The sequence below is a fragment of the Schistocerca gregaria genome, chromosome 3, assembly GCF_023897955.1.
Source record: "Schistocerca gregaria isolate iqSchGreg1 chromosome 3, iqSchGreg1.2, whole genome shotgun sequence".
NCBI classification, from domain to species: domain Eukaryota; kingdom Metazoa; phylum Arthropoda; class Insecta; order Orthoptera; family Acrididae; genus Schistocerca; species Schistocerca gregaria.
This window is the reverse complement of record NC_064922.1, coordinates 801,843,690-801,869,616: the sequence shown is the minus strand read 5'-3', so window position 1 is coordinate 801,869,616 and position 25,927 is coordinate 801,843,690.

Sequence of the window (25,927 nt, the reverse complement as noted above, 5' to 3'; positions counted from 1 at the left end):
GGACCAGCGTTCGTGCTGGACGTGCAGACCGCGTGAGACGACGCTTCATCCAGTCCCAAACATGCTCAATGGGGGACAGATCCGGAGATCTTGCTGGCCAGGATAGTTGACTTACACCTTCTAGAGCACGTTGTCCTGTTGGAACAGCAAGTTCCCTTGCCGGTCTAGGAATGGTAGAACGATGGGTTCGATGACGGTTTGGATGTACCGTGCACTATTCAGTGTCCCCTCGACGATCACCAGAGGTGTACGGTCAGTGTAGGAGATCGCTCCCCACACCATGATGCCGGGTGTTGGCCCTGTGTGCCTCGGTCGTATGCAGTCCTGATTGTGGTGCTCACCTGCACGGCGCCAAAACACGCATACGACCATCATTGGCACCAAGGCAGAAGCAACTCTCATCGCTGAAGACGACACGTCTCCATTTGTCCCTCCATTCACGCCTGTCGCGACACCACTGGAGGCGGGCTGCACGATGTTGGGGCGTGAGCGGAAGACGGCCTAACGGTGTGCGGGACCGTAGCCCAGCTTCATGGAGACGGTTGCGAATGGTTCTCGCGGACACCCCAGGAGCAACAGTGTCCCTAATTTGCTGGGAAGTGGCGGTGCGGTCCCCTACGGTACTGCGTAGGATCCTACGGTCTTGGCGTGCATCCGTGTTTCGCTGCGGTCCGGTCCCAGGTCGACGGGCACGTGCACCTTCCGCCGACCACTGGCGACAACATCGATGTATTGTGGAGACCTCACGCCCCACGTGTTGAGCAATTCGGCGGTACGTCCACCCGGCCTCCCGCATGCCCACTATACGCCCTCGCTCAAAGTCCGTCAACTACACATACGGTTCACGTCCACGCTGTCGCGGCATGCTACCAGTGTTAAAGACTGCGATGGGGCTCCGTATGCCACGGCAAACTGGCTGACACTGACGGCGGCGGTGTACAAATGCTGCGCAGCTAGCGCCATTCGACGGCCAACACCGCGGTTCCTGTTGTGTCCGCTGTGCCGTGCGTGTGATCATTGCTTGTACAGCCCTCTCGCAGTGTCCGGAGCAAGTATGGTGGGTCTGACACACCAGTGTCAATGTGTTCTTTTTTCCATTTCCAGGAGTGTAACATAGTTTGCAAACTCCCGTTTAGCCTATAGTACTTTAGTTATAGGCCATATGCCATACACGATACACAAACTGCCTTAATGAGAAAATCTTGTCCATAGAAATGAAGGTCGTAGAAAATGATTATATACCCCATCTGTCTTTTATTCATGTCGAATTTGCACTTTTATTCAGTGACCTCAGTCTGACTGGTTTGATGCAGGCCGTCAAGATTTCGTTTCCTGGGTCAGTTTCAATACATCAGAAAAGCATGAAGCTTAACCAGCTCAATAATACAGTGTGCACTTTCTAATCACTGGCATTTCCTACAATTCTTCATGTAATTTCACACAAATTCTACCATCATGTTAACAAATATAATTAGTGCCTGCGGTTTCCAAATGTCAAGTGTTTTACTTGTTCTGCGGAAAATTTGGATCCTAATCTTATGTGGTAAATAAATTTTCAGCTCCCTAGTTCAAACACATCGATTTTATGTCTTTCCGGCTTTCAAAAATTGCGTGATTAACTATGATACAATGATGTGTTTCATATATTTTCAGAAATTTGTTTCTCAAACTAAGGAATACATAAATTTGCAGACTTGTTTTGGCGACTAATGCTCTCTTTCTCTTTGCTTATTATTCCCGGAATCGTCTCTCATGTGTAATTCTGCTCCCAAGATTGATTATCTCTTTGCATGATCGTTAGACGTAACCAATTTTTGGAATTTAATTTGGTCGCTGATATCAATTCTACTACTCTTTAGTGCCTTCCTCATTTTACTCTTATGGTATATTCTGAGTTCAGCAGTCGGATCGCTCAATTCAACAGGTTCAGTAACTGCACTTCACTTTCAGAAAGGGTGGCAATGTGTCCAGTTGAATTAATCATTTATATATTTTCTCTCTGAGTAGTAAACGGTGCCTGAATATTTCTTTTCTTCGTTTCATCGTCTTTTCAGTTTACTGGTTGAACAGTCGAGGTGGTATATAGTCTAGATGCCATTTTAGATCGTCAGCGCTTTCACTCCTAATGTTCTGATTTAGTTCTCGTACATAACTTCAGATTACGTATTGCGTATTCCTTTCTTCTTAAAATTCACTCATCTTACACCACTTTAAAACGCCGAACTCTACTTCTAAAGCTACAAACCATAAGAAAGTGAGTTTCATATTTTTAAAAACTTCCCTTCTTTATCAAACAAAGTATCAAAATATATGTAAACGTAGGCTTCCGCGGCCGTTGTCACAGTCAATAAAATTCTTCTGGGTTTGAAACCGCATTGTCAGTTATAAAATTCCGACGTTCCGGCGACTATTGTAAGTGGCCTTCCTCAGGGTGCAGTTAGCAGTACACCCTGAGGAAGAAGTCTTGTAACAGTCGCTGAAACCTCGGAATTTTATAGCTGACAATGCGGCCTCAAACCCAGAAGAGTTTTATTGGAAATATATGTACTTTTAGGAGGATGTAAACAAAAAACTCTGCTGAGATCCGAATCAAGTAAGTGTGTCAGATGTGCACAGAGAACGTTAATTGCAACTTTCACTGAAGAAATGGAGGGGTACACTGTTAAAGAGGAAATTAAAACACACAGAAAGATTATGTAGGGTTTTAGATTAATAAAGGGGTGGATATGAGAATCTTATTCGGTATATAAACATGTATGGTGTTAGAGGTTTAAGTGCAGATACCTTTATTCACGACTGGGGAGAATCCGAGAATCCACTGAACAACATTGTATTTGTATTCGCTTCATTTGAACAGCAATAATTATAATTTTTAGTTTAGTATGTTTTTAGGTTTATTATTACCTCTAAGTACGTGCGGCGAGAGCAAGCCATTAATACTTATTTTCCCCTGCGTTGGAGGTCAGGTACTGAAGTGTGGACACATGGATGCAGTATGGTTAGCCTATACCAACAGGTATAATGCACTTAGTGGTGCAGTTATGACCAAATAGAAAACAACAGGTAGTAAATTATCGGATTTATTCGCTGTAAGATTGTCAGATGCACAGAAAATTATTGAGGTGCCAATGATCGCAATAGCTGTAGTGTACTCCTAACACCGTGAGTGGAATACATATAGTAATCAGTAGAAGGATGGAAGACATGGTCACACTTGTTTGGAAATTAATCATACAGGTTATGTAATACTTTTTCAAAAAGTCTTTATAAGTGTCACTGAGACACGATAATAATGAGTAGTCGCTTACCCATATTACCTAGATCACCTCAAGATTCTGTATTTCACTCAGCGACGTAATGTGCATACCGCTAAACTATGTGCCAGATTAAATGTTTATCTTTCAAAGTAAACATTTTTTTATCCAGAGTTAATTTACTGTTCAACATTTTGGTAATGATTCACCTTAAACCCATCCGCTTTTTCTTATTTAACGTGTTTTTTATTCTGTATATACGATAGTGCTTTCTAGGCATACAGGTATATGCCATCTTAGACCCATATCCTTCCCCTCTTTAATTTAGGTTGTTTTTTGTTCTGCCTGTAACATAGTGGTTGTTAGGCAAACATACACTGCGTAGTGAGGTTTCGTTTATTCATTATTGTACTGGGTACTTAATAACACTCCGTCCCTCTCTAGTATATTTATTCATATTTTATCACTACGACCACTTCTCTTAGCATGATGCTTCAGAAGTTATAATGTACGACCTCTTCTCTCAATTCTCTTTCTCCAATTTGCAATTTTCGTTTAATATTTGCAGTTTTTCGGTCACAATGTGTCCCTTTAGAGTATTCGTTCATGTTAGGGGTCAACTTAATACGTCAAGCATTGGTCCTCTTATAGATTGATAATATTTCTTTGAAGCGTTTTTGCTTTGACACTAATGCTTGTTACAGTTGCGTATTCAGGCACAAGTGCTTCTCCTGTGTGTATGCACATGTCCAAAGAGTTTGCTGCTGTTTACCTGAACACGTTATATGCCTTACGACTTTGATGGAACCTTTTCTTTCCCCCTTACTTCTCCATCTCCTCAGCTTCTTAGTTAATATGTTAACTCTATTGATACAAATGTACTTGTGAAGTCACTCACGCTACTCATCGCAACCACGTGCCCATAGGACGCGCTGGAGCGCCACCTGCCAGAGGCGAACTACGGCCAGTGCCTCTACTGTTCAGCCAGTCGGCGCACGTCACTAACTCTGCACCTGGCGTACTTACGCTCTATAGGATCTGATGCACGTTTTCTATTTCACTGTCATATAGGTACAAATGAAGGGCTTATTTCAATAGCGATACAAGTCCATTTTTGTTCATTGTGTGAACAGAGTCCTAAAGTTATATGAGCGCTGCAAAATCGGCAGTTGAGATACGAGAAATATTCAAGCACATGGCTTCTTGCTAGTTATGAACCTTTCTTTCTGTTCGTTTGGATCATTAACTGCCAAAGCATTATAGGAAGAAAAGTGGAGGGTATGGACTTGTATCACTATTGAAATAAGCCCGTCAAATTTTCACGTAGCGCACTACACTTTGTCAAATGCTTGGTATTTTAAAGATTTTTAAGACTAGGCACTACAGTAGAGTGCTACTACTTTTAAATCAGTAAGTGGATGACACGCCCATGTACTGCACACAGTCAACGATTCCTACATCTGGTACAGATAACATGTGTTTTTACGTGAATGTGCTTCACTAAAATTATTTATAGACACTTTCTGTACTTACGCTTATTGTAATAATACCATCTCTGTCTTAAACAAAATATGGTAAAATTTGTTGACTGATACAATAATTTAAAACTGGCGATACCATGGAAAAGGTTTAATAAAACAGTGTTTAGAAACTGGTTGGCTGTGATTTCAGTCAACTGAAACTCTTGCATGCGCGTTACTGAAAGCAGTCGCACTGAAAATCTTTAACGATTATATCGTGACGTTACTCTAAACCAGTACCTAGTCTTTCTTGGTCTATGATCTCACTTCAGTTTCAATTCCGGCCGCGAAGAGAAAAATCTCTTACGCCCTACCCATCTGTGAAAGATAACAATTTTGTTGCCGTGTAGCTTTAAAATTAGATCTTTGTATGTTGTTTTTCGAGGTTGGAGACGAGATATCAGACCAAGATTTCTTTCGAATAAATGAACTCGCACAGCATTCACACTCATGTTGTCTGACGCTTAGTGGGATATAGGTCCGGTGTACTTGATATTATGTGACAGTTTTGTACTTTTTTATATTTTAGTTTTTTTTTCGTTCATGCTTTTCGTCACGTTCAGGCATTTGCGTCTACACTTTCCCCAACCACAGAGGTCCCATCCGCTACCTTTGTGCAGCTACACATAGGCTTAAGTTCTTTACTCGCTTTCCCCAATCCTGGCATGTAGTCCTACTACTCTAAGCATGTTTTTATTACAGTTGGTACTGTGTTGATGCGAGGTGCGGTCTTATTTGTGTATATTGTTATTCCTGTTGTGTTCATCATCTTAAGCCTAATGAACCTTTTATACTGGGATGATTTTCCTCTGTAAACACAAGTCTATGCATGTGTACCGATCCAACAGTTTGCATCATTCTCTCACCAAACCGCACCTTTCATCTTATTGCTGCATTTATAGACATATTTTATATACCGTTTTTGTGTATTTCCATATTATATTTGTTTTATCTTTTGTACCCTGTCACAATATTTTTAGGCATTATTTCCCATTTCCCAAACTTGTATGTTACTTTATTATTCTTATACTTGTAGTTCTACTTTGTATAAATCCTGTGAACTAGACTTATGTAAGCGGATGGATCAGTGAAGCTCCGGTTCCCCACCACATTGGCTCGTAAGTCAATCGCTTCTGCCGCCGCGGTCTCGTTGCCTTTGGCCGTCTGCACCTGTCACTTCCGTGTTCCTCTGTCCAGGTGGGCGCTGTGGTTGCAGGTCCCACGCTTCAGTTTAGTTACTTATTTATTTACAGCTGTGTGCCTTTCATTCCTGTCAGGAACTCTTCCAAAAGTTAGCATTTTTTTCAGTCTCATGCATTTGTTTGACACGGCTGTAATACCCAGTGACTGCCTGGCCCAGGCGCCTCACATTTGTATTTTTATAATACGGTTGTAGGTGAAGGAGGAGAAGAAAATGTTACAGGAGAATATGGGATTCATGTTAGGTATGAGGGAGGAGAAAGACAAATTGAGTTCTGCAGTATATAGTTCTGATAGCGATAGCGAATACTTTGCTCCAGAATCATTTGGAAAAGACCGGTAGAAACGGGAAGTTTTCAGTAGGATTAAAATATGGTCAGGCAGGGATTCCGAAATCAGACACTGGATGGTACAGCGGATATACACTCAGATCACTATTTAAAAATGGTTCAAATGGCTCTGAGGACTATTGGACTTAACTTCTGAGGTCATCAGTCCCCTAGAACTCAGAACTACTTAAACCTAACTAACCTAAGGACATCACAAACATCCATGCCCGAGGAAGGATTCGAACCGGCGACCGTAGCGGTCGCGCGGTTCCAGACTGTAGTGCCTAGCACCGCTCGGCCACAACGGCCGGCGATCACTATTTAGCATTGACGAAGAGTATGCTGACGGTTAAGAGAGTGTTCAGGAAGAATCAAACGCAAAGATGTGGGATTCGGAAGTCCTAAGACTTGAAGAAGTGCGCTCAAAGATATTTAAAACTATAGATACAGCAATAGCAGCAAGGAATAGCTCAGTAGGCGGTTCACGTTGAGAGGAATCGGCATCTCTATAAAGGACAATGACGGAAATTAGACGAAAAAAAGGAAGTTGCAAAGAAGGTAACTGCGAAGAAAGCATGGATAACAAACTGCTGAGGTCATCGGTTCCTAAGCTTACACACTACTCAATCTAACTAATACGTTAAACACAATAAACGCACCCATGCCCGAGGGAGGACTCGAATCTCCGACGGGGGGAGCCGTGCGAACCGTGACAAGGCGCCCAGACCATAATACTACTCCGCGCAGCATACCATGAATAACAAAAGAAATACGTCAGATGGTCGATGAAAGAACGAAGTACAAAAGTTCTCATGAAAATTTGGGCATTAAGGTATACAAGAACGTTGGAAGTGAAACAAAGTGGAGGTGCAAGAAACCTAAGAAGAAATGCCTGTCTGAAAAATGTCAGGAATTCTCAAAAGAAATGACTGTCGGAAGAACTGACTCAGCACAGAGATGAAGGCAAAGCAACCTTCAGTGGCAATGAAAGCAAGCGTTGTAACGTTAAGAGTGCTATGGGAATAGTACTATTAAAAGCAGAGGAGAGAGCGGATTGATGGAAAAACTACATTGGAGCCTTCTAAGAGAAGGAAGACCTGTCAGACGTAACTGAGGAAGAATCAGGGGTCGACAGCGAACAGATACTGGATCCAGTATTAGAATCAGAATTTAAAAGAGTATCGCAAGACTTAAGATCAAATAAGACAGAAGAGACATATAACACTACATGAGCAATTCTAAAATCGCTGGGCGAAGTACTATCCTAAAGACTATTTGTGTTGGTACACTAAATGTATGAGACTGGCTATGTGCCATCTGACTTACGGAAAAATACGATGCACACAATTTTGAAGACGTCAAGAGTTGAAAAGTAAGAGGATTACCACAGAATTAGCTTAACAGCTCATGCATCCAAGTTGCAGGCAAGAAAATTATGCAGAAGAATGGAAAAGGAAATGGAGGATGTGTCTTAAAATTCAATGAGAAATGATATAGGTGACATTGCTACCCTCAGTGAAAGCGGAGAAGAAACACTGGATCTGCTAAATGGGAGAAACAGTCTAATGAGTACAAAATGTGGATTGAGAGCTTATGGAGATAGGATGAAAGTAGTGAGAAGAAGCAGAAATGAGAACAGCGAGGAACCAAACTTCAGGATTCGTGATCACGAAGTAGATGATGTTATTGTGAAATTGTGCTACCTAGGCCGGAAAATCACCATTGACGATCGGAAGAAGGAGGAGTTCAAAAGTGCAGTAGCACTTGCAGGAAGAGAATTCCTCTCCATAAGAACTCTCCTGGTTTCAAACATGTGCCTTAATTTTAGGAAGAAATTTCAGAGGGTTTACGTTTGGAACACAGCATGGCATAGTAGTAGTGAAACATGGAATGTTGGAAAACCAGAACAGAAGAGAATCGAAGCTTTTGAGGTATGGTGCTGCAGATGAATGTTGAAAATTTGGTGGACTGATAAGGTAAGGGATGACGAGGTTCTGTGCAGAATCGGCGAGGAAAGGAATAAATTGGAAGCACTGACAAAAAGAAGGGATGCCAGCCGGTGTAGCCCGGCGGTTCTAGGCGCTGCAGCCTGAAACCGCGAGATCTCTAAGGTCGCAAGTTCGAATCCTGCCTCGGGCAAGTATGTGTGTGATGTCCTTAGGTTTGTTAGGTTTAAGTAGTTCTAAGTTCTAGGGGACTGATGACCTCAGAAGTTAAGTCCCATAGCGCTCAGAGCCATTTGAACCATTTGAAGAAGGGATGAAAAATATTTGAGTGTCCCAGTTTTCACAACTATAGCTTTTATTTTAGTACGTCAATCCCATATTTTTTGTATGTTAGTAGTACCTTTTCTTGTTCGCATTTGGTGGCATCTGAAGCTTTGAACTTCGAAAGCCATTGTGGAATACGTTTATAAGGATTTCTATCCACTGAAGAGGTTTTCAGTGTATACAGTATTTGAAAAACTTGAAAACCAACACGTCGATTGATGTAAATGATAATATCATATAAACTGTGCTTCATTAACTATAATGTTCTTCAGTTATTAGAGACAGTAAAACAACAGTAACGGCGGTGCCGTGTCGGAGTTTACTCCGGCAACTGGCTGGAATTTTAATGAGCAGAGCCGTGATGCTGCTGGTTGCGGCCCGGCAGGCTGGCAGCAAGGTGGTTGGCCGCTGGCAGACCGCCTGCGACTTTGAATGGGCTGCAGGCGACTCCGGCCCCGGCGGCTGGAGAATTAACGCCGCAACACGACGCGAGCCGGGTCGGGCAGTCTCCCCTTATCTAATTACCGCCAGTGTTTCTCTTTAACTCACCTAATATCATTAGCCGTTGTCTGCGGTGTTCTTTACGCGGGACGAGCACGGAATAAAGCCGCTTCTACCGTATCGTGAAACGTCGTCACCGTCTGTTGCGAAAAGCGTCAATTTGGCCGCGTAACTGACTCAGTTCCCTCGACTTCCAACACCGTAATGTGTGCAGTCGGCAGCGACCGCGCGTCGTGACTCATAATAAAAGTTTTTAATTTTGTACAACGAGGCCAGATAATGCACTGAGTTAGGAAGGTGTAAAACTACAAGAATCGTCTTTCATCCTTCATCGTTTCGTGGTATGTGGCCTTTTACCTACACTAATATAAATGAAAAATTACTATCCTTCAGGGAGCTACTGGAGTCACGTAAAATTTCAAAAATGGAAACGTATCGGCCTTCGAATGTAATTATTATCTGTGTTACCAAACAGTTGAAACAGTGCCAGGTCCCAGATATAGCTTACATATCTAACGAGTTACAGGCCCAAGAAAATTAGGATTTCTGTATATCCTGGTACATATCGGACAGAAATCAAAAATTGAAACTGCTGTCATACGATACTCACAGAAGGGTGCAAAAGGACGTGTACTGAAGACCTTACCTTCATAGATTTTCCGTCCCAAACAGAAATAACAAATTTACAATAGATCACGTATCTCCAGGTTGAAGATGTGAACAGTCTCGAAAGGAGAAAAGTTATTGGTAAATTCATTCTCGCTCTTCACACAAGAAAACATCATCAGGCATGACGTTTCAGTTTATTACTTCTTTGTTACTTACGAATACTTGTTTAGAACATTTTCCTAATAGTGTTCACACATCCCACTGAAGTTACCTGCTAAATTATGTCATTATACGACACGTAGACCGCAGATAAGACATCGGAGTGAAATATGTGAAATCTAGGTTACACGCGTTTCACGTCATACATTAACCAAAATACCTTATTTTTGAGTGTAGTAAAAAGTTTAAAGTGTTTAATGCACGCCAGGAAGTTCAGTCCATCGAAGAATCAAGGGCGGATGTGTTTCTTGTTTTCCACACTGGGTCAGTTTAACGTATGGCACCATTTCAAGCAGTACTTTGTGTGCATGAGGACAGACCAGAAGATAACCAGCGTTTGGTGGAGATATATAAATGTCAAAGCAAGTAGCCATGTGTTAAATTGCTAGACAGAGTGGTTGAAAGCAGTTTCTGATATAGTGCGTCGCGGAAACGTTATCATTTCATGGAGATGAAACAGAAAGCTACCTTTTTTTCCTTTCAGATTATTGTTTTGGAATGTAGCTGTAGTGATCCGTAGGATAATTTGAGGTTTATTTTCGGTTGGAAATTGACATTTTGGGTCTGAAGTCTCAATTTTGGACTGTTTTGGAATTTCATAATTTTGTGGTCAACTTGGTGAAGCTCACGAATGCGCAGTCGTGAGAATAACTACATATATCTTCTTAAGGGGTGCATTTTATTCATGTTTAATGATAATGAACCAACACAGATAGTAGTGTCGGTAGGTTCATAATTTCTCTGTGTGTTAATGAACTATTCTTATTCTTTCCATTTAATGTTGAAAAAATTTGCATTACATTTGTTGTCATTCGTCTGTAAGAAAGAACATGGATAATCGTCTGATATATTCACAAGAATTCGCAGCACATAACATTTAAACCTCGATAAAAAGTAATCAGTACCTGTTCTGTTGCTTACAACAGAATTTATTTTTGGTTCTATAGTATAAATTTTCCGTTTGGTATAATTTGGTACCTATTTAACGTAACATACATTTTCTGCTATAACATACAATTACTTAAAATTTTCTTTTTTTTTCGTGTCACTCATTTACTCGTTGAAGTAGTCCGGGTTGAAGGGGAAGGGATAAATAAACCAGCTCTGATCTGATTCCAGGACACAAGGTCTGAAAGCTTGGCACCACCCTCTTCTAAACCCATTCTTAGAAGCAGCCTGCTGTAATAACTGAACAATCGCAATCAAAGCGGTATTCATATCCACAAGGTAAAATGTGATTGTTTTGAACGTCTTGTTGCAAAATTCCAACCAATTTTGAATAACATTAATGTAGATTATTTTTTCCTTCTAGCATCCACGAGTTTCTACTTATATCTCAGGAGCTTGACTGGTATACTTACAGAAATAGCACTCTCTAAGGGAATCATATTATTATTATACTTATTATAGTACCCAGAGACAACATTAAATACTCTTTAGCCTTTGTTAGGGTCTAATGAGATACAGCCGGGGCTTCATTTGACTCTGTATCAAAGACGTCACGAGCAATTGGTCAAAAAGAAGCGGAGTGCGCTGAATGTTAGCCTAGTGTGGAATCTACTGTTCGAGATACGATGTGTGCCGCTTAAGTTACCTTTGACGCTGTAGATGTGACATAGACTTTATGTTGGAAAAACTAATGTCAACCACGTTTAATTTTTCATCGTTCGTAGCTTGGCATACAAACTACAGTAGTATTGAAAGTTCTCCATTTAATTGATTATTAACAAGGAAATCTGAAGAAGAATTAGTCGCATGGAACTTCACAAGAGAAAACGAGCAGAAAGGGTAAAGATAAGTAGGTGATATCTCGGTATGCATTTTTGTATTCACGGTGAGCATAAAATACGTCCGTACGTCCGTCCATGACTTAGATGGATTGCTCACCGTCGCTCATAACATTAATCTCTCGGAGATGTACTATAAGTTATTCATGAGGAAAATTTATCAGTAAACTTAACGTGATGGAGAAACGTCCCTGAAATCTTGGGAAGGACACATGTCTCCGAAATGAACGTAATAGAACATTGGTATACGTGACAGGCATACGTTATACTACATGACTATTGTGGGTTATAAAGCTGTTCATTATATCTCCCTCACCAAGGTTTCGATACAATGCGTAATTCAAAAGCTCGCTTTTTCGAAACTCGTTTTTTCTCCCATCGCTTTGTAATGATACAAAAGCGTGGTGCCCTTTCGCATCACTCTTGGGTTCGGTGGCGCTTCAAACAGCCACGCGTCGAATCTCGATGCTTAGAAGTTCATGTGAGTTGTAAGGTGGCAATAAATTTCGCCACACTTCCTTTAAAATCACTGTGGACGTGTCACAAGATACGAAGGTTGTCACACCCGATCTTACCAACATTTCACCTCTCGTTTTGAAGTAAGAACCGTGACACTCAGCGCTGAAATCACGCGGGTTTCCCTATGTTGGACCGAGGAAAATATTTCAGACACGCTACTGCTCTGATGGCCTCAGGCGTTGGTATAAATGGCGCCTATTGAACCATCCATTCTCTTGGTGTGTTGATTCCCACACATTTCGTGGTCTAAAATGACAGTTCACAGTGCAGTGAGCAACAGGAAGAGGCTCTTGAAGCCCTCTGACGCTACTTAACTACCCGGATGATTCAACGCTTCTCTAAGGACATCGTGGGCCTGGAAACGCGTTACACACGATCGCACCCATCTGGAGTGCGGCGTGACAATAATGTTTACTCCGATTTTCAGGGTGGAACCACTGGGAACAATTCCAAATGGTTCAATGAATTCTGAACGTTATCCGAAGCAGCACATGGTATTTATGATTTTTGAGGCCTACAGGGCAGACATCGAGAAGGTGTGGCATTGATTCATAAAACAGCAGCGAGTCATTGTAAAACCATCAGTTCGGCAACGTCCTAGGGACTACAAAGACATCTTTGTAGGTCACTAAAATTTTCCTCTAGAGGGACTGCCCTTCACTTATTCTTGGGTGCCACTGTGACGACATCCCTTTCGACACAACTTAGCTTTCGGGTGTGGCCAGTAGGCTGTGCCAAATGGTAGCCTGTGACCCCGGGTCTGAGGTGCCAGTATGGGGATATTTTTAAAGTGCCCAGCAAGGGTACACAGGTGATACCGACGGAGTTGCCGAAAGGGGGTGTAGCTGAATTGAAGGCCTTAGAGTAATACTTTGGTGTTTTTTTCCCGCATGAGTTAATGCTGCGGCTCCACCGCCGGCGTGATCAAGCAAAAGGAAGTCGAGAAACACGAGGGTTGAAAAAGCTTGGACATCATTGCTGCTTCGGATTACGCTCAAATTTCTTCGATTACCTTTGAATGGTTCCTAGTGGTTGTATCAGTACACAAGAGCAAAAAATGAAAAAAACAGTGTTTATGCAACAATCCAAATGTGTGCCGAGGTGTCCTTAGAGAAGAGCTTAATCGGCAGTAGCGTCACAAGTTGTCGCAAATTTCGTCCTCCTCCTCATCGCACTGCGAATTGACGTCTTCGACTGCGAAATGTGTGCCAGTAAACGCCCCAAGAACTTTCATTCACGCCCTTCATATCACTCACCGTAGCCTTTTCGGGTCAGTTCTGAGCACTAGTGTGCCTGAAATGTATTCCTCTCTCACCCATTAGAGAACCGCTTTATTTTATCTCTGGGTGTCGCTGTTCTGAGGCATCGAAAGCAGGCATGAAATGTGGGTTAGACGGGATGTGTCTATCTTTTTATCGTGTGGCATGTCCATGGCGGCGTTTGCGGGGGGGGGGGGGGGGGGGGTGAGGAGGGGGGGTTGTGGAGAAACTGGATGTCAGTGTGAAGTTAGCAACTCAACGAACAACTCAAATGAGCATCTGAGCTCTGGCCTTGCTGTTCGAAGCGGCGTCGGAACCGAGAGTTGCATCAGATCGCATCGCACTTTTGGAACGTTAGAGACGTTGCCTGTAAGCACCTTTGAAATAATTTTTAAACGTATGCGTCGCAATGGGGTTTCGAAAAAAGTGAAGATTCGTGTGGCGCAACCTAGTCTTAATAGATGTAATAATCATTCTTTCGCTTTAGGAACAACACGGTCCCTTAAATAACTTCCCACAACAAGATAATTTATTCGGTACATCGATAGCCATTTAATTAATGAATCCACATATCTTGGTTTCATTTGTCTGACATGATCTAGACCTCACGTTTGCAGCACAGAGAGAAGTCAGCCGACGCAATGTGCCTATCGTTTGCCACAGGCATGCAACGAGGTGGCGGGATGGTGGGATGGGGTGGGAGGGAGGGGGCTGGGACTCCACTTACCTCCTGGGGCTGAGCTCCGTTTCCTGGCGGCGCGGCTGTGCGCTGGCAGCTGGCACCAACATCATCTCAGACGCGACACAGCCAGCCCGCACTCCGGATATCAATATCGTGGCTGCGGTGGCGACGGCGGAGGGGGCGGTAGCTTGCTGCGTCTGCTGAATATCACATGCTGTGCCCACTCGGCAGCAGGTAGCGAAGTATAAACCAATATGTGCGGCTCGGTGGAAGAAACTAGGCTGGACGCTTGTGTCGTGTACTGAGATTCCGGCACAGCACTTGTTGCATCTATTGTGAATAGCCAAAATATTCAGTAAAACTGTAGAACGGGAAGCTTATGTAAACTTTTACTTGTCTTGAACAAGTGGTGTCTGCAGACTGGAAATATTGGGAATAAATCCATAAACATTGTAAGAATGGTTGTTCGTACGTATGCATGTTCTACAACTCCTCCTAAAAAACTGGATCTATTTCAGCCAAACGTGGTGCACATACTATTTGTTGTCTGGAAAGAAATACTGTGGGGGTAAGAACCAGGCAATATGTAATAATGTGAGGAGAGAAGAGGGATTAGAAGATACTCACAAAATCGGTGACGGAAGGGGGGGGGGGGGAAGAATTAGAGGAGATGGACAGAGAATGGGAAAGAAGATCGACAGATAGAGAGAGGAGAGAATGAGGTACGCAGAGAAAGGAAACAGGAAGAAATAGATAGGAGGGGAGGAGAAGATGGACAGGGAGAAGGGGAGGGATTGACAATTAAAGGTGGGAGAGACAACATCACAGTTACAGATAGTCTGCGTAAACCTGTGACGTTGACCACTGATGCATCGTTTATGCGGACGGTGTTAATTCCTTGATCATCAGATACGGCCTGAAGATGGTGCACTGAAGCCCCTAAACTAATAGCCATACAATAAATAACATCATGAAGGTAGCTGTAGGTATTTGATTTTCTTACATAAATGTCAACACGTTCTCTAGTAACTTTCGCTGCGAGCCAGTCCAACGATGCTCTTGTATCAGCATGTTCTCTGTGATATGTAAACTGGGGAAGATACACTAGGCGAAAGATTTTGTGAATTCTCGTTTTAACGTTGAACATCTTATACATAATGTTTTTAATTCTCACATGCTATTGCATCTAACCTCAGTTGTCTAGCTAATTATGATTTGGAGTACATGTACAGCTCAATTTAGCCACTACTTCTGACAGCAACAAACACGCCACCGCCAACCCTGTTTAGCCCATCCTTTCGGAAAAACGTTAGGTTCTTCGCAAAAATTTCGTCTGAGCTTATATCCGGTTTAGTCAGCTTTCAGTACCTATAACGATTTGAGCATCAGTGCTTTCTATTAGCGCTTGTACCTCTGGTACTTTCCCAACACAGCTGCTACAATTTACAACTGTTACACCAATGGTTCCTGTATCTACGTTCTTCCTGTGTCCTGCCAGCACCCTTTGTGACTGAAGCCCTTCTTGTGATTTCCCGAGACCCTCTAAACTAAAAAACCCTCCCAGTCCACGCCACACTGCCATGCTACCCGTGTAGCCACTTCCTGCGTATAGCGGACACCTGACCTAGTCAGCGGAACCCGAAACCCAACCTCCCTATGGCGCAAGTCGACGAATCTGCAGCCTACACAGTCTGAGCCTCTGATTCAGACCCAGCACCCATCTCTGTATCAGAGGTCCGTAATCGGTCCTGTCGACTATGCTGCAAATGGTCAGCTCTACTTTCATCATGCAAGCAAGACTGGCAACCTTTACCACTTCTGTTAGCCACTCGAAAAGAGTGAGAATCTCTTCTGATCCTAAGTGACACACGTCATTGGTATCGACGTGAGCCACCACCTGAAGTTGGCTGCACGCTGTGCTCTTCATGACATCCGGGAGGACTCTTTGCACATCTGGAGTGGCTCTACCGGTATGCAGATGGAGTGCACATTGGATTTCTTACCCTCCTTGTCCGCCAAGTCACTAAGAGGCCCCACAGAGCGCCGAACGTTGGAGCTCCCAACTACCAATAATCCCATTCTCTGCGATTGCCCGGATCTTGCAGGCTGCGTGGTTTCCTCTGAAACCAGACAGACGACAGCATGTGGCTCAGCGACAGTGTCAGCCACAGACAGCACCTGGAACCTGTTTGTCAGATAATCGGGGAGGCCTAACGTGAGGTCGCCTGGGAAGTCCTTCGCCACCTTCTTCGCCCTGGGGCGACCTCCCACTCGACCACAGGTGCGGGGTGAGCCTTAATGCTTGTAGTAAGTGGGTTGGCCGCCGTTGAGGACCGATCGGAGGACTCTGACGTGCTGGACGTCCGTTGGATCACTGCGGCCGGCCCACAACAGTGGTGCCCATCCACTGCAGCCTCAAGCTGTGTAACCGAAGCCATCACAGTCTGAACAACAACCGCAGTCCCTGTCCATTCTAAAGGCCGTGGAAAACTAAACTTTGCAAAACGGACTATCGGCACGTGCTGCGCATCTCTACTGTACACCCTGACGAAAACGCACGAACTGTATCTATTAATACGCAGATACTCAAAAATCTATCAACCGAAGCACTCAGGTGAAATTAAATAATTTTCCCCTGATTAAGAACTTTTAATATGTCACAAAATCGGTTTACTTTCCGACGCAAACGAAAACGCGACAACTGTGGCTGTCAGACATTAAATTTACACGCAGAAACACAAGAAACTGAACTATTAAAGCACACAGATGATATAATAAAATTCGCTCCTGGTTAGGAACTCGTAAATGACAAAAGTCGTTTACTTCCCTGTTGCTGCGTCTGTCTCGGTCGGCTACTGCTGCCTTGCTGACTGCCTGACTAACGCCAACAAGCGGTCACTCTAGTTTTCAAAACAAGCAAACAATCGACTATCGACTGTCGCTGCGGAAATCTACTGTAGCCCCTGACGGAAACTCAGCAACTGTGTCTAGTAATAAGCAAATATACGATAGACAACCTAACTATCGAAGCATTTATTCTTTCCAGTCAATGAAGGCGCCCCATCTATCTGTTATAGCAACAGTGGAAAGTTGTTGCCTTCCGAAAATTTCCGTACTGCATTAAATATGAAGCAGTAGTGGTCTAGCAGCAGTGGACACCAGAAGATCCTGAGGAAGATCCCAGCAGAGGGGTCGAAACGTAGATCGTTTTAGGAGAAACATGAAGATTTTAACTTCAGTGACAACGGCCACGAAAGTCTGCAGACTTACATGCATTAAATATGTCTTTTCCCGTAGTACCCGCATGTTCGTGAAGTCAGAGAACCTAAAAATACCTCCTTAACCATAAAATTGGGACAGTTCGTTCTAATAAAATAAGCACAGCTCTACAGCACCGGTGGTATTAGTGATTTCATCAAATTGAAGCGAAAAATATCACACGATAGAAGGTACTGGTAAATACGGGTTTCTAAATTTTTAGAAATGTGCTCAACACGTCTATCAACAGTAACATTGTAACGGACAGGGTGCGATGGTGGAGTGGGGCGGACCAATGGTGTAGCAATTATAGGTAGCGCAGCTCAATGTAGCTGACCAGGTTCATTTTATTTTTGATTGGGTAACGTTTGCAGATCGCATTACTTAACAAGTGAGAGGAAAGCAAGGTCGTGCATGCGCTCAGCTGCAATAAGCTTAGTAGTAAAATGCGTGTTTGTTGCCTCTGTGCGTTGTGTGGCCGAGGGGTGAGGTGAATAGCTCTGACAGTCCTGGGCCTATGCTTGTAATATGTTTATCCATGTGTGGTGCCAACGCCAGACTTCGACATGTTGTATAGCGGCTCAGCTGGTGGCAGCTAGTGTGGACTATTGTGTTTGGCACAGTGTAAACAGGCGCACTTTGAATACATTGCGGAAGGGGCCATGCGGCATTTTTTGTTTGATGTAACGCTCCTTTCTTCCTGCAAAGCCCTGGTCGGTACAGTGTGATCACCTACCAGGTAATTGTTAAAGCAAAGGAGCAGTGTTACTTTACTGATGTGTTTTGTGTGTGTATATAAGTGTCTATTCTGATTTACAACCATTATTTAAGCTTTAATCTTCTATTGAATCAAAGATTAAGTCTCACCCAGATCTGCCACTGCTTTCGAAGCCACTAACGACAAGTAAAAAGATGTTTGACACATAAAGCAGCGACTACAATAACAAGCAACAGCAAGAAACAGTTGTGAGAGGGAGCAAGGAGATGATAGGTGATACACAAATAGCGCTTGACGGTTATTGTGTTTGTGTAAGTATTAGGATATCCCACCGTCATTTACAATTCCGAAGTGGTCTTACAGTGTTGTACTCCTCATTCGCGATCTGATAGTGACGTCTCACACTAATAAAAAAATGGTTCAAATGGCTCTGAGCACTATGGGACTTAATATCTGTGGTCATCAGTCCCCTAGAACTTAGAACTACTTATACCTAAGTAACCTAAGGATATCACACACATCCATGCTCGAGGCAGGATTCGAACCTGCGATCTTAGCAGTCGCGCGGTTCCGGACTGAGCGCCTAGAACCGCTAGACCACCGCGGCCGGCTCACACTAATAATGCACGGATAAGTTCCTTACAGTGAAATGTGTGACAGCAGTGTATTTGTTGCACTGTGCTAGTAATTGAACATTGAACTATTGGAGTGTCAGTGTAATTTGTTTAGCTGTTACACAATGATGGTAACTATTAAACAATTAAAGTCTCGTATTTACAAGTATCTTCTTGCAAACGAGTTGCGTACCGTAGTAACGTGTGTTGTGATTGGCTAGAGCCTGAGGTGCGTAGTAATAATTCAATATATTTATTATATTTATGATATGCACGCTAGTATTCACAATGTTTTACACTTCGTATTCATTGTTCATAGATCAGATAATAGTAACCTGTTGACCAAAACCGGTCGTCTTTAACAAAGGTTTCACAAATGCGACTTTGGCTGAGTAGATGTCTTTCTCCGAGCTGTGGATAAAAATTATTTTTAAAATATTAAGAAATATACAGCAATCGACGTGTAAATAGTAAAACAGACTAAAGTAGAAAATTATATACATTACCTACGACTGAATTATCTTTAAATATTACAAATTTTAAACATTAAAGGTACAAGACTATGAAAAGTGTAAAACAATGAACTTCGAAGTTGAAACTCCGTCCAGCAACTGAAGTTACAACGCACAGGATGTGACATCGTCAATTGGAATTTCTTCTCTTTTGGCGCTATACGGCGTGCGGTTCTGCAGTATGTTCCTAATCCAGAATATTGTACGCCGGCCTACAAGCCGATTCGCCAACGCTGTCTCTTCTAGGTGAGTGGGAATGCTGCCCATATGTACGCTCCGTTGAGGATGGTGCACTGAAGCCCCGAAACTGATAGCTATACAATAAATGACATCGTGAAGAGGCCTCCAATTAAAAAAAAATGGGCTGTCACCAAAACTGTTCTCGTGATTTAATCAGTTGCCAGGCTTTTGTATGTGGTGTGTAAGAATTTCAATTTCTTCCAGCGTTATCAGGAGGCTGCCCTTATATTCATTCTGCAGCACTGCCAAAATTCCTGTAGACAGAATCTAAAATGCGCTATCTCTACAAGCACATGTGCAAGGATGTATTCGGCCCCGAATTAATTTTTGTGGATGACATCGCGCTTCCGCAACGAATAGCGCAGACACAGGAGCTCTTGGAACGAGACGATATCGGCGAACGGTCTGGTCTTCCCGTTACCCCGACTTAAATCCCATCGAGCATGTGTGGGATTCATCAGGTAGAGCTACTGCAGTGCGTACATACACACCAATGGCAATCGATCTGTTGTCAAACGCCCTGTTGGTTTACTGGTAAACCCTACGATAATAGCTCCTTATCACCCTAGCAAGCAGCATGGGGGCACGTTGCAGAGTATGCGCTGACGTCCGTGTTAAGACCCATGCCTTTGATCACATACCTCATTAAGAACCATGCCCAGGGGACCATCATAAGTATCGGTGACTTCATTGTAATTATTATTATTATTTTTTATTTTAAAAAGTTGCATTCCTCTTCGTCTCGTTGCATACTGTAAAAATTTACGTTCTGTGATTTACTGCAGCACTTCCTTCTATACATGTTGCAAGTTTCATCTATCTATGTTACTTGGCCGTGACACATAATGCGACAGTTTCTTCCGCCGTTACGTTTTGCGCACCAGTATATACACAAGACCTTCACGCGTTGACCGGAGGCCACTGAACGGGAATAATATTCAAACCGTAAATTTTATGGAGGCAACTGAATTTACTTGTGGCACATCCTGTATGTTTGAAAATCGGCCCCTTTTCACAATGATATAGTGATATTATCATCCAATTAGTGTTCTCTATTCATAAATACACATAGTGCAGTATTGTACTATCTCATGGAAAGTGGTTGTGGGAAGTCCTCGAGAAAACGTAATGAGACTACTAGAGTTCAGGGAGCGCTTATGAATAATGATGTTCTCTTGTTTTTATTTTTGTTTGTTAACATATTTGGGCTTACAATACATCATCAGGCAACACAATGTCGTAAACAGAAAGGTAATCATTAAAATGAAAGGGGCACTGCGAAGTTGAGAGTCACACAAAAACCTGTTCTATAGCGACTGCTTTTCCTAATATGTAGAGGCAGATGGATAAAATAGAAACAGTGTATTCGTATATATCACAAGTGCTATTGTCAGAGTCAAGGAAAATAACGCAAATATCAAAGCAAAGACAGCTAAAAATTCCACTGCGAAATTTCTCATCGTGTACCTTGTGCGGGAAAAAAATGTTGCTAGTTTTACTATGTAAATAACCACCAACGTCTCTTGTCGGATAGTTGTTTAATTTGAACAGGAATTCCTCATCGAAGTTCGGAGGCTAGCACTACTACATATTATTTGTATTATGAACTATTGTAAACAATCTTGTCGTTTGTTATTTTTATAGCCACTTTGTTTAAATTTCATCGTCACTTTTGCCTCACGTGGTTCCACCGAGCATGATGAAATAAATTAAATATTCTACATACATTTTTCAATATTGTAAGCGGTCCATGATTAAAGAATTTGTTTGCTAGCGCAGTCTAGCAGATGTAATTTCGATGGATTGCTCAGGCGCTGCCTGCGATATGTAAGCTAGAAGAGAATCTGAGACAAAAGAGCAGTATTGACTGCAGTAGGAACTTGTGTAACAGTAGGAGTAAGTTGTTGCTAGCGAGCAGTCATGTCTGGTGTATCGTGTTGGCTGGGCCGGTCGTGTGCAGCGATGGCGGAGCCTGAGCGTTGTAGGATAAGGTAAAAGGAGGCTCGCGCATATGTAGTATTGTTACATCAAGTCCCATGTAAATGTTTTTAAAAAATCTGTAAATAATAATCTTTCTCATAAAAAGTAACTTTTGACATTCATCTCAATTTAAAGAATTCACTAATTTCTCCACTCCTTGGCCATCCCGATTATTGAAAAGAAAAATCAGTTCTTTCCTTTTGTATAAGAAAAATCCATCGGCCAGCATTGCAGTTAGCTGCACCAGGAAAATTTCTTATAGGAGTAGATATATACGCGGTATCCGGCGATCTAATGAAGGTAAAATTTTTCAGTTTATTCATAATGATGTATCAGGGACATGACGCAGCATTGCTGACGTCAAAAATTTACCAGGTTCAATTGACTGTCAATTATTGAAAGATTATAAGTGACCCACATTTCTTTATTGAGAGATTAGTCACATTTTATTATTGATACGTTACGCAATTTTCTTGTTGGTAGGTTATACTGAATGTGAACGACATAATTATATTTTTTTTACTGTTGAGAGGTTTAGGAAGTTTTCTGTTTTGAGGTTACACTAAATGAGAATATTATTCATATTATTTTATTATGTTGGGAGGTTACGGAAATTATTTTGTGGGGAGCTTATATTATTTTATTTTGTTGTGAAGTTACATTACGTATTTTGTGGGGAGGTTACAATATCACATTGTTTCCTTTATTTTATATTAAAAGTAATGTTACACTTGGTAAACATGAAAATTCACGATCAGCAAGCAACATCAATTCCATATAAAATGTGAGACAGTGATTACAGGTCTATAACTCAGAATATGTGATACATCTGAAGGAGGTGGGTCTTCACTTCAAGAACCACGATGGTGTGGGTGCCATTACTTGAAAAGGAGAATCGCTTTTGGAGTCCACAGTAGTCTAAGACGACCTGTCCTCCCACCAGTTACATAACACTCTCTCTACAGGCTAGAGGTTGACACGACTGGGCGAAGTGTTATTAATAAAAAAATGACCTCACATCGAGAATAATAGCGTTTCTAATGCCATTTGCCCTTTCAAATTCAGGTTTTCTCGTTCTTTCCCCAAAACGTAGACCGCTGGTAGTCGACCGTAGTGCTGCAGCTGATTTCTTCTGCTCCTATCAAGAAATCACATAATCCATATTGACAACACTGTCGTAAGAGTTCTGCACGATCATGTTGGTTCTTCATACACCCACTTCGGTGGTTTGCAGGCAGACAAGCTACATGACTTTAATACGCTTTGTCTACTTCCTCACCTCCTCAGCGCACATCACGTCAGTCCCTCCCCTTGCGTCAGAAACAAATCACCTATCATGTTATCATAATCGAAACACAAGATCTCATTTATCTTGTACTCTAGCTGTGCCCATCCTCAAAAACATCGCTAACATCTTCCCTACTGCTGCTCTCTGCCGCTAGAATAAGCTAACCTGCACTGAAAAAACAACAACAAAAGAAACAGGTTGCTGAGTCACTTCCTTCTATCAGCCTCGTAACACTTCCCTTAAAAATAGAGTACGTGACCAGTTTTCCACTCTGTCAGTCTATAAAGCTAATTCCCCTATCTTCTGCCTCTTACGCCTCTTTCTATTTTCATTTCTAAGTCAGTCATAGCTCTTGTTTTTCTCCTGTTTACTGTAATTTTATTATCACGTACTTCTTCCGCCACCTCTCCTACGTCCATTGGTGTGTACGCTAATACTTTAATTACCAACATTAATACCTTATCCTTAGATATCCTCGGATTAGCGAAGCATATTAAATCACTTAATAAAGGCAAGTATTGTGGTGTAAATTATATATCAGACAAGTTCCTTTCAGAGTATAGTAGCTCCATACTTAACAATCATATACAACCAATCGCTGTTCTTTATGTTGATACTTCAAGAATGGTAATTTTCACAACTCAGGCCAATACCAGGAAAGTAAATAATAGTAATCCGCTGAATTATATATCCATATCACTAATGTTGATTTGCAGTAAGATTTTAGAACGTATCCTATGTTCTAATAAATATGAATTATCTCTAAGGAAACAATTTATTGACAACAGCCAAAACGGGTTCAGAAAATATCGTTTTTATGGAACACAACTAGCTGTTTTCTCTAACGAGGTAATGAGTCCCATAGACAGGAGTTGTCAAATTGGTTTCATGTTTTTAGATTTACAGAAGAATTTTGATAACGCTCCTCATAAAAGACTTGATATCAAATTCCATGGCTATAGAGTACCGTCTCAATTCTGCGACTTTATTCGTGATTTCCCGTCAGAAAGATCACAGTTCTTAGCAACTGACAGGAAGTCATCGAGTAAAACTGAGACAATATCAAACGTTCCCCAAGAAAGTTTTTAGGGGTAATCTGCTGTTCCTGATCTATATAAAAGATTTAGGAGACAATCGAGCAGCCTTATTAGATTGTTTGCAGATCTTATAAAGTCATCTGATATCAAAACAATCTTGAGAACGAACAATCTTGAGAACGGTCTAGACAAGATATATGTATGTAGCAGAATGTGGCAGTTGACTCTAAATATCGAAAACTGTGAAGTCATCCATGTGAGTACTAAAAGGAATCACTAACTTTCCGCTACAGAGTAAAACACACAAATCTAAAAGCTCTAAATTCAACTGAATACATTTACGAATAACTTCAGCTGGAGAGAGCATATAAATTAAGTTGTGGGAAAGCAATCGAAAGGCTGCTGTTTATTGGCAGAACACTCTGAAAAGTGCAAAAGGTCTACTGAAGAGACTGCTCACACTACGCTTGTCCGCCATTTTCTAGAGTGTAGTCTGGAATGAACGTTATAATAGCATTGACGGAGGACATCGAGAAAGTTCAAAGGAGGGTAGCTTATTTGGTGCTATCTCGAAAGAGGGGTGAGACAACAATAATTATGATACACGAACTGGGGTGTCAATCATTAAAGCAGAAACTGATTTTCGTTGAGACAGGATCGAATGAAATTTCGGTCCCGAACTTTGTCCTCATAGTGTCAAAATATTTTGTTGGCGCCCACGTACATCAGTAGGAATAATCGACACAATAAAAGAAGGTTCAGATCTCGCACGGAAAGATTTAAGTGTTCGGTTTTCCCGAGTGCTGTTCGAGAATGGAACGGTAGAGTAACAGCTTGAAAGTGGTTCGATGTACCCTCTTCCAGGCACTTCATTGTGAATTGAAGAGTAATAATGCATATGTAGCTGTAGATTACTTCTGTTATTTGTCTTTGTTGTATTTCCCATGAACGAACGTAAACTGTGTTCTGTTTGGGCTACAGTAATTTTTACATTTCGGATTCTATATCAGAAAATTTTAAACATAATCATAGTTATGAAAATAATCGTATCGATATACTTTTGGTTTTTGTATGTTGTTGTCTTGAATACCCTATTATGGCTGCCAGTGGTGTAGATTTTTGGCGTCCTGTCTTAGCAGTCAGTTGCCAGGGAACACCATCTTGTTGTAGTCTACACTTCGCAACCCTCTGCGAAAGTACCCAGGACCATTTAGTGCCTTATTAACGCTGCTCTTTCTGTTATCAAATGTTGAACTCTAATTAAATGTATCTCTTATAATTAATAGTCCTAATTTTATAGTTTAAGTATTCTCCTTTTAGTATTGCTAAATTACTAATTTTCAGAACTTAAAGATGTTAGCTTTGTGACTAAATCCTTAAGTTCGTAAATGGAAATTATGGGAATTTTTTAACATCTTCTGTTGTTATCATATGGTAAATCGGTATATCATGGATAAGCCAGCAGCGGTGCTTAGAATTTGAGTTCTTCGGCATGTGGCGAGAACATGCTTTGCCTGGATGAGCTGGTTCAATCCCGCGACCGGCCATCCTGATTTAGGTTTCCCGTGATTTCCCTAAGTCGATCCAGGCAAATGCCGGGATGGTTCCTCTGAAAGGGCACGGCCGACTTCCTTCCCCGTCCTTCCCTGATCCTACGAGACCGAAGACCTCGCAGTTGGGTCTCTTCCCACAAACAACCCTTCCCCCCCTGGATGAGCGGTCCGGAGCGCCACGCAAGCACGGAAGTAAAGTGTGGGGCTCAGCCAGATAATGGTGGTCAGATCGCTAGCCGCCGGACACACGATGTTTGGCCTGGAAAGCCTAGGGTGTTTGAAAGGGCTGTAGGTTTCCTTCTTTAGCTACACTCAAAGTGGTTTTTGGTGTGTGGGCAGAAGAGCCAACACCGTGTTGTGAGAGGAGGCCGAAATGCACGCATTTTAGCTCACGCAGGCTGGCGTGAGGAGGGAAGGACTATACTGACGTGAGATCTGGAACTTGACAAGGAATTAGAATTCATAAAGCGGACGTAGTTAGTTTGATACTTTACTTTAATCCATTAATGATGAACGTCGCTCTTGACGGTACATGATTCACAATATTATCTGTTTAGAATACATTCGTAGTAACTGAA